The sequence below is a fragment of the Euphorbia lathyris genome, chromosome 4 (genome assembly GCF_963576675.1).
Source record: "Euphorbia lathyris chromosome 4, ddEupLath1.1, whole genome shotgun sequence".
Taxonomy (NCBI): domain Eukaryota; kingdom Viridiplantae; phylum Streptophyta; class Magnoliopsida; order Malpighiales; family Euphorbiaceae; genus Euphorbia; species Euphorbia lathyris.
Genome location: NC_088913.1, coordinates 77,299,994 through 77,305,993, shown reverse-complemented (window position 1 = coordinate 77,305,993; position 6,000 = coordinate 77,299,994). Strand labels below are relative to the sequence as shown.

Below are 6,000 nucleotides of genomic sequence, written 5' to 3'. Positions count from 1 at the left end.
TCCAATTCTATTATTAAATTATAAAAAACATGAAATCCTTTTTTTAGAACGAATTGATATGCAATTGGTGCAGAATAAGGAACAAAAATATTTGTGTTTTATAATAGGGGTAAAATCGATCCAAATTATCAATGTTAGGGGTAAAATTGCTTTTGGCTACCAACATTAAGGGTAAAATTACACCATTTTGAACGTTATGGTAAAATTGCTCCAAACCCAAAACGTATTTTTACACCTACTTCTTTCTATTTTATATTTTTTACTATATAATTATAATCTCTCCAATATTAAATAACTAATTTATTAATTTTTATATAACTAAAATTTAATAGCCTAAAATTTATACATTAAAAACTAATGAAATAAAAAAATTCAAAAGTTACTTTTTTTAACTTTAGTAAATGAAATTATTAAAAAATGTATGATTTTTTTGAAAAAATTAATAAAAATTTGTAATAATATTTAAGGTTGGTTTGAATATATTATGTTAATAAATATAAACAAAAAATATTTAAGAAAATAAATAATAGAATGTGTTTTATAATTAATGTCCATAAATATAAATTTTGGTGTATATATGCAAGTTTTATTTCAACTATTTTGATTAAATTGAAAACTAAAATATAAATTTGTTTTATTTATATAATTAAAGCCAATTCAACAATATCTGTTTGCACCATAATTAATTTTTTTAGCTTTTAATTATTTTTACTATATTAATTGACCCAACTTACATCTAAATAGATTTTCCAATAGTGAATACCGGGGGAAAGCTGTTTTCTAAGATGAACCTCAAGGGGAACCTAAGGTAAATCAAAGGAACATCAGAAGGCCAGTTAATATTTTAATGTATATTTTTGTGAGCCAATTAGAATGCAGGAAAGTTAGAAAGCGTCAATTTCATCGTGGAATCAAAGTGGAGCGGTTACTCAATGTGGTGGAGAACGTGGATTAGTGGAAAGAAGCAGGAAGTTACCTCCAACATCTATAAAAGGGAGGAATCACGATGAAACAACCCCGATTCAACAACTCAAAAACTCAACAGACACAAGCAAAAACTCTAGCAATTTATCTCTAGACTTCAACACTTTTACAATTCTCAATTGTTTCTTTAGTTTCAATTTCCAGATCCAATGTCCATTTATTTGCCCGTACAATTTTTATTTTATTTGTTGTTCAACCATTTCTGTAAGGTCGGTATCGTTTTGATAATCGAATATTTGGAATTTTACGGTCTCTTTATTCCATTCAATCGTTTGATAATTAGAAGTTATTTAGGCGCACTCAATTTTATTCCATAGTTCGAGAATACTATAATTCTCTGGCACGCCCGCATTTTTTCCACGAAAGAGCCAAACACTATCATATGGAAAACTAAATCAAAAGACTAGCGAGTTGATTAATATAAAATTTAAGATCGTTATAATAATATGATAAACCTATTAGTATATTAAGTAAAAACCTGTAGACTTTATAATTATTTATCTTGTTTTTTTTAACCAGATTGTGATTTTTTTAGAATTCGTTTTTCTTTTTTGAAAAAATACATTTATTTATAGTTATTTTTTTACAAGATTTATTTATAGTTATTTTATTGTCACAAATAAGACCTAATAAAAATGGTTCAAAATTTAAGTATAAAAACTCATGCAAAAATTAAAGTTAACTGGAGTGGTTTTAGTATTTTAGAAAGTTCAACTCTCATATAAAATTTAATTAATTATTAACTGATAAAAGAACAAATAAAAATCAAACTTTTGGAGCAATTGAATGAGAACGAAGCAATTAGTAGATATAATATTGTAGGATAAAGCACAAATTGAGCCTACGGTTTATTGATGAAGAACTGATTTAGCATCCATGTATAAAAACTGTAAGTTTAAGCTAGTTTAGTGTTGTTTTGGTCAAAAGTTCAGCTTTTCTTATAAGTCTCTAAAGCTATTTTCTCCTGAAATTACAAATTATAGCTTTTCATAAAAGCAGCTTTTACAGTTTTTCAATCTTTAAGGAAAGTGAGGCTCGTTTGGTTCGTGGAATAAAATGAGAATAGATTAGTTATTCCGACCTGTAGTTTAATTTTTTTTTTTTTATAGAATAGTTGTTCCATCCATGGACTCCTTATTCCTTATTTTCATGGAATAGTTATTCTTCAATTTAAGAAATAACTATTTCAAAAATTGTGTTTTTGTAATTTATAAAATTACCCTCCATTACATCCTCAATCTTCTCACTATTCAATTTCTCAAATCCTATAAATTTTGACGAATCTATAATTTATATCATTAAAAAACATGAAAATGAGAAAAAATGGAGAAAATATTAAAAAAATGTAAAAATACGAAACAAATGAAATACGAAAAATATGAAATACGAAAAAATGTGAAGAACATGGAAACGTGACAAAACACGAGAATATTAAAAAAACGTGAAAAACATGAACAAACGCGAAAAACACTGAAACGAAAAAAAACACACGAAAAAACATAAAACAGAAATAACGCGAAAAAGAGACAAAACATGAAATATATAAAAACGTGAAAAGTACGAAAAACACAAAAATTTGAAGAAATACAAAAAACACGATGACGTGAAAAATGCTAAAACACAAAAACGTGAGAATACGTGAAAAACGGAACAAACAAAACAAAAAGCGAAAACGTAAAAAATACAAAACATGAAAAAATTCGAAAAACATGAAAAACGTGAATAATACGATAAAGTAACAAATGCGAAAATACACAAACGTGAATAAAACAAAAAAGGTAAAAAGAGAAAAATAAAATGTGAAAACGCGACAAAATGAAAAAATGCAAAAAAAAACACAATAACGTGAATAACATGAAAATGAGACAAAACGCAAAATATGAAAATATGAACAAACGCGAAAATAAGAAAACTTGAAAAACAAGAAAAAACGTAAAAACAAAATTCCAAAGATAGAAAAATATGAAAAAACGTTATAAATGCATTTTTCACATTTTTGTGTTTTTAACATTAAAAATGTTTTTCATATTTTTCATTTTTTTCACTTTTTGTGTTTTCACATTTTGGTGTTTTTACTATAACAAAGTTCACCATCCTCACGTAATTCATCTTCGGAAGCGTTCTCTCTCTCTTCAACCTCATCCTCGAATTCGCCTTCATAGTAATCATGTTCCTCCTTTCTTTCCAATGTTTTGAAAACCGGACCGGACGTTGAACCGGTGAGACAACTGGTTCAAGGTTCAATAGGTTCAACCGATTCAACCGGACTGGTTCAACCGGATAACCTAAATATATATATATATATATATATAATAAAATCCTGTTTTATTGAACATAAAATTAAAATTTTTATACCTATAAATAAACAGTTCTTAAGTTAACATACTAATTAAAGATTAAAAATTCACACATCAATAACCAATCATTAATTTAACACATTAATTAAAAATTCACACATCTAAAATCAAACTCATAGTTTAACACAATACTTAAGATTAAAATTAAATTAATTAACACCAATCATTGCTTTCATCCAATCTTCATCATCAACATCATTCATTCCTCTTAAACCATCATCAATAAGTTCATCGTCCTCATCCGGTTTCTCCAACTCATCTTCTTCATTCTCTAAATAAATAAAAATAAAATAAGGTTTACTAGTAACTTGTATATAAATAAAAAAGATTTGAAATGCATTAAATTTTTAAAAGCAAACCTTCAATAGCAACGGAGGAAGATTCTTCACTAACTCTTGGATATTCCTCAATCATATTCTCCAATTCATCAATGTCAAGTTCCCCTTCTTGTACTTCTTCCACCGTCCAAAACTCGGTCTTATCAATTGACTCGTAATCAACAGGATCATACAAGTTCTTATTCAATTTGTGAGTATAATGATTTTTCTGATTTTACTTAATTTAAAAAATGAAGCAGGCATTGCATTGCAATATTCAAACCAATTTACTATCACACAACAAACCAGAAGAAGATAATCTGCCGATTTACAAACTGAACCCATAGAACAAACTAAACTCACTTCTTTAAATGTAAAACTAATTACCTAAACTGAATAAAAGAAATGGAATATGATCAACTCATTGCAAAACAAAAAAAAAAATTGAATCGCATACCTTCTAATAGACGACAAGAGCCTGGGCGATCAGATTGATGGAATCGCTGAGTTGAGAGATTCTACCATGGAACGCACGAGGTTCAACAATTAGGACGCAGTGCAGAAATGGAAGAACGCAGCGCAGAAACGAGGCTGTGGGAGAAGAAAAAGAAGAATTAGGGTTCAACGATTTTTGGGGGAAATGTGGAAGAACGCAGCGCAGAAGAAAAGAGGCTGTTAAGTTTCTTTATTTGTTTAATTTAATTTTTATTTCAGTAATTAAATTGTTTCAGTAATACTAATCTTTTAAATTCAAAAAATGGTAAAAAAACCGGGGTTAATCCGGTTCACCGGTTCAACACCGGTTCGCGGTTCAACCCCGATTTGATGTGGTTTGATACCTTTAAACCTGTATAGGTAAAACCGGACGGGATACTGGACTGGTTCACGGTTCGACCGGTTCGACCGGCCGGTCCGGTCTGGGTTTTAAAACATTGTTTCTTTCTAGCTCATTCTCGGATTGGTTCTCATCTTCATCAATCTCCTCTTCTAACTCTTCTTCGTCATGATTGCATTCAAATTCATTTCCCTCTTCGTCCACGATCCATCTTTTCTCATGACCTCTCGTTTCCTCCCGCTTCTCCCTATAGTTCAAGCCAATTAACTCACGTGCCAAGCCACCCGACTCACAAGACATGATACAACCCGACATGGTCGAACCACCTTCAAGGCAAATATCATCAATGTCTTCATGCATACATATGTATGCTTAAAAGGCATTTCATCAAACATTTGGGGAGCATCAATTGCTACATAGTTTTTCACAATTTCTTCACCTACAAAAACTCCTTCATCCACACACATATTCACATTGTCATTCACAACATAATTATCAATTATCCCAAAATGAGAATTTAAATCCACTTCAACATCATAACCCACATCACAAACATTCAATTCCTCATTAGAAATACATTCACTCATAATATCCATATGAGAATTTGAAAATGTTGGGTTTACCTCTTCCTTGTATAATGGAGGAAACATTTGGGTTGAACTTTGAGGATGCAAAATAATGGCTTCATCATCCTTTTTCTGTTGGGCTCGATGTTGTCGCCTTCTACTATTTCGGGTTCCCCTTTGGAGTCTTTCCATCTCTTCTTGCTCCAAGTTCTCTCTTGTCTTTCTCAACATCTCGACATACTCAAGCTCTATCTCCTTTGTCTTGGCTTCAACACGCTCTTTGATGGCTTGTAGTTCACTCGGTGTAATCATTGTCGAAAGAAGTCTCCGTTTAGGAAAACGATCGGCTTTGATACCAAATGATATGGATCGGTCTCGGAACGTGTTATTTTAATCCTAAACTAACAAAGAAGTTCTTCACAAGCTAAACTTGTAGGAGTTAATCTTGGGTTTTTACGGACTAAACTGTAGGAATAATGAAATCCCCCATGGTTGAAGGTTGAAAACCTTAACACAAAGCTTCAAAGAAGGTATAATTTTTAATTTGATAAAAGATGACATTACAAAGAGAAAGATATGTATTTATAACATCCCAAACCTAATTGGTTAATTACATAAAAGGGTAATAACCTATAACTAAATATATATATATAATACTTAAAAGGATAAAATGGTAAAGATAAGGGATAAGGATGGGTTGGTCATTGTTTAATGGGGCAAAAGGGAGAAAAACAAGGACCAAAAAGGAAATTAGGCATAACAAGGAACGGAATTCGGAGCTGCTGAAATTCAACTTGACACGGCATGTCAAGTTGTTAAAATTGGACAAAAGGTTCTTCGTCCAGCTGACACGCCGTGTCAGCTGGAATTTCAGCTCCTCCCCCATTCCGTTAGGCTGTCTTGCTAGCATCGAGGCAGTCGGCGATCTTTCTCGGACCCTT

At 30.8% G+C, this 6,000-nt stretch overlaps 1 long non-coding RNA gene across 1 annotated transcript; it reads right to left on the bottom strand.

The window, feature by feature from the left end:
- Window positions 1-3,549: 3,549 nt before the first annotated feature.
- Window positions 3,550-4,202, bottom strand: LOC136226158 (uncharacterized). Its single transcript, XR_010687620.1, has 3 exons — window positions 4,116-4,202; window positions 3,701-3,796; window positions 3,550-3,612 (listed from the first exon to the last, which is right to left on the bottom strand). It is a non-coding gene; the product is annotated as an uncharacterized lncRNA (long non-coding RNA).
- Between the last annotated feature and the right edge of the window lie 1,798 nt (window positions 4,203-6,000).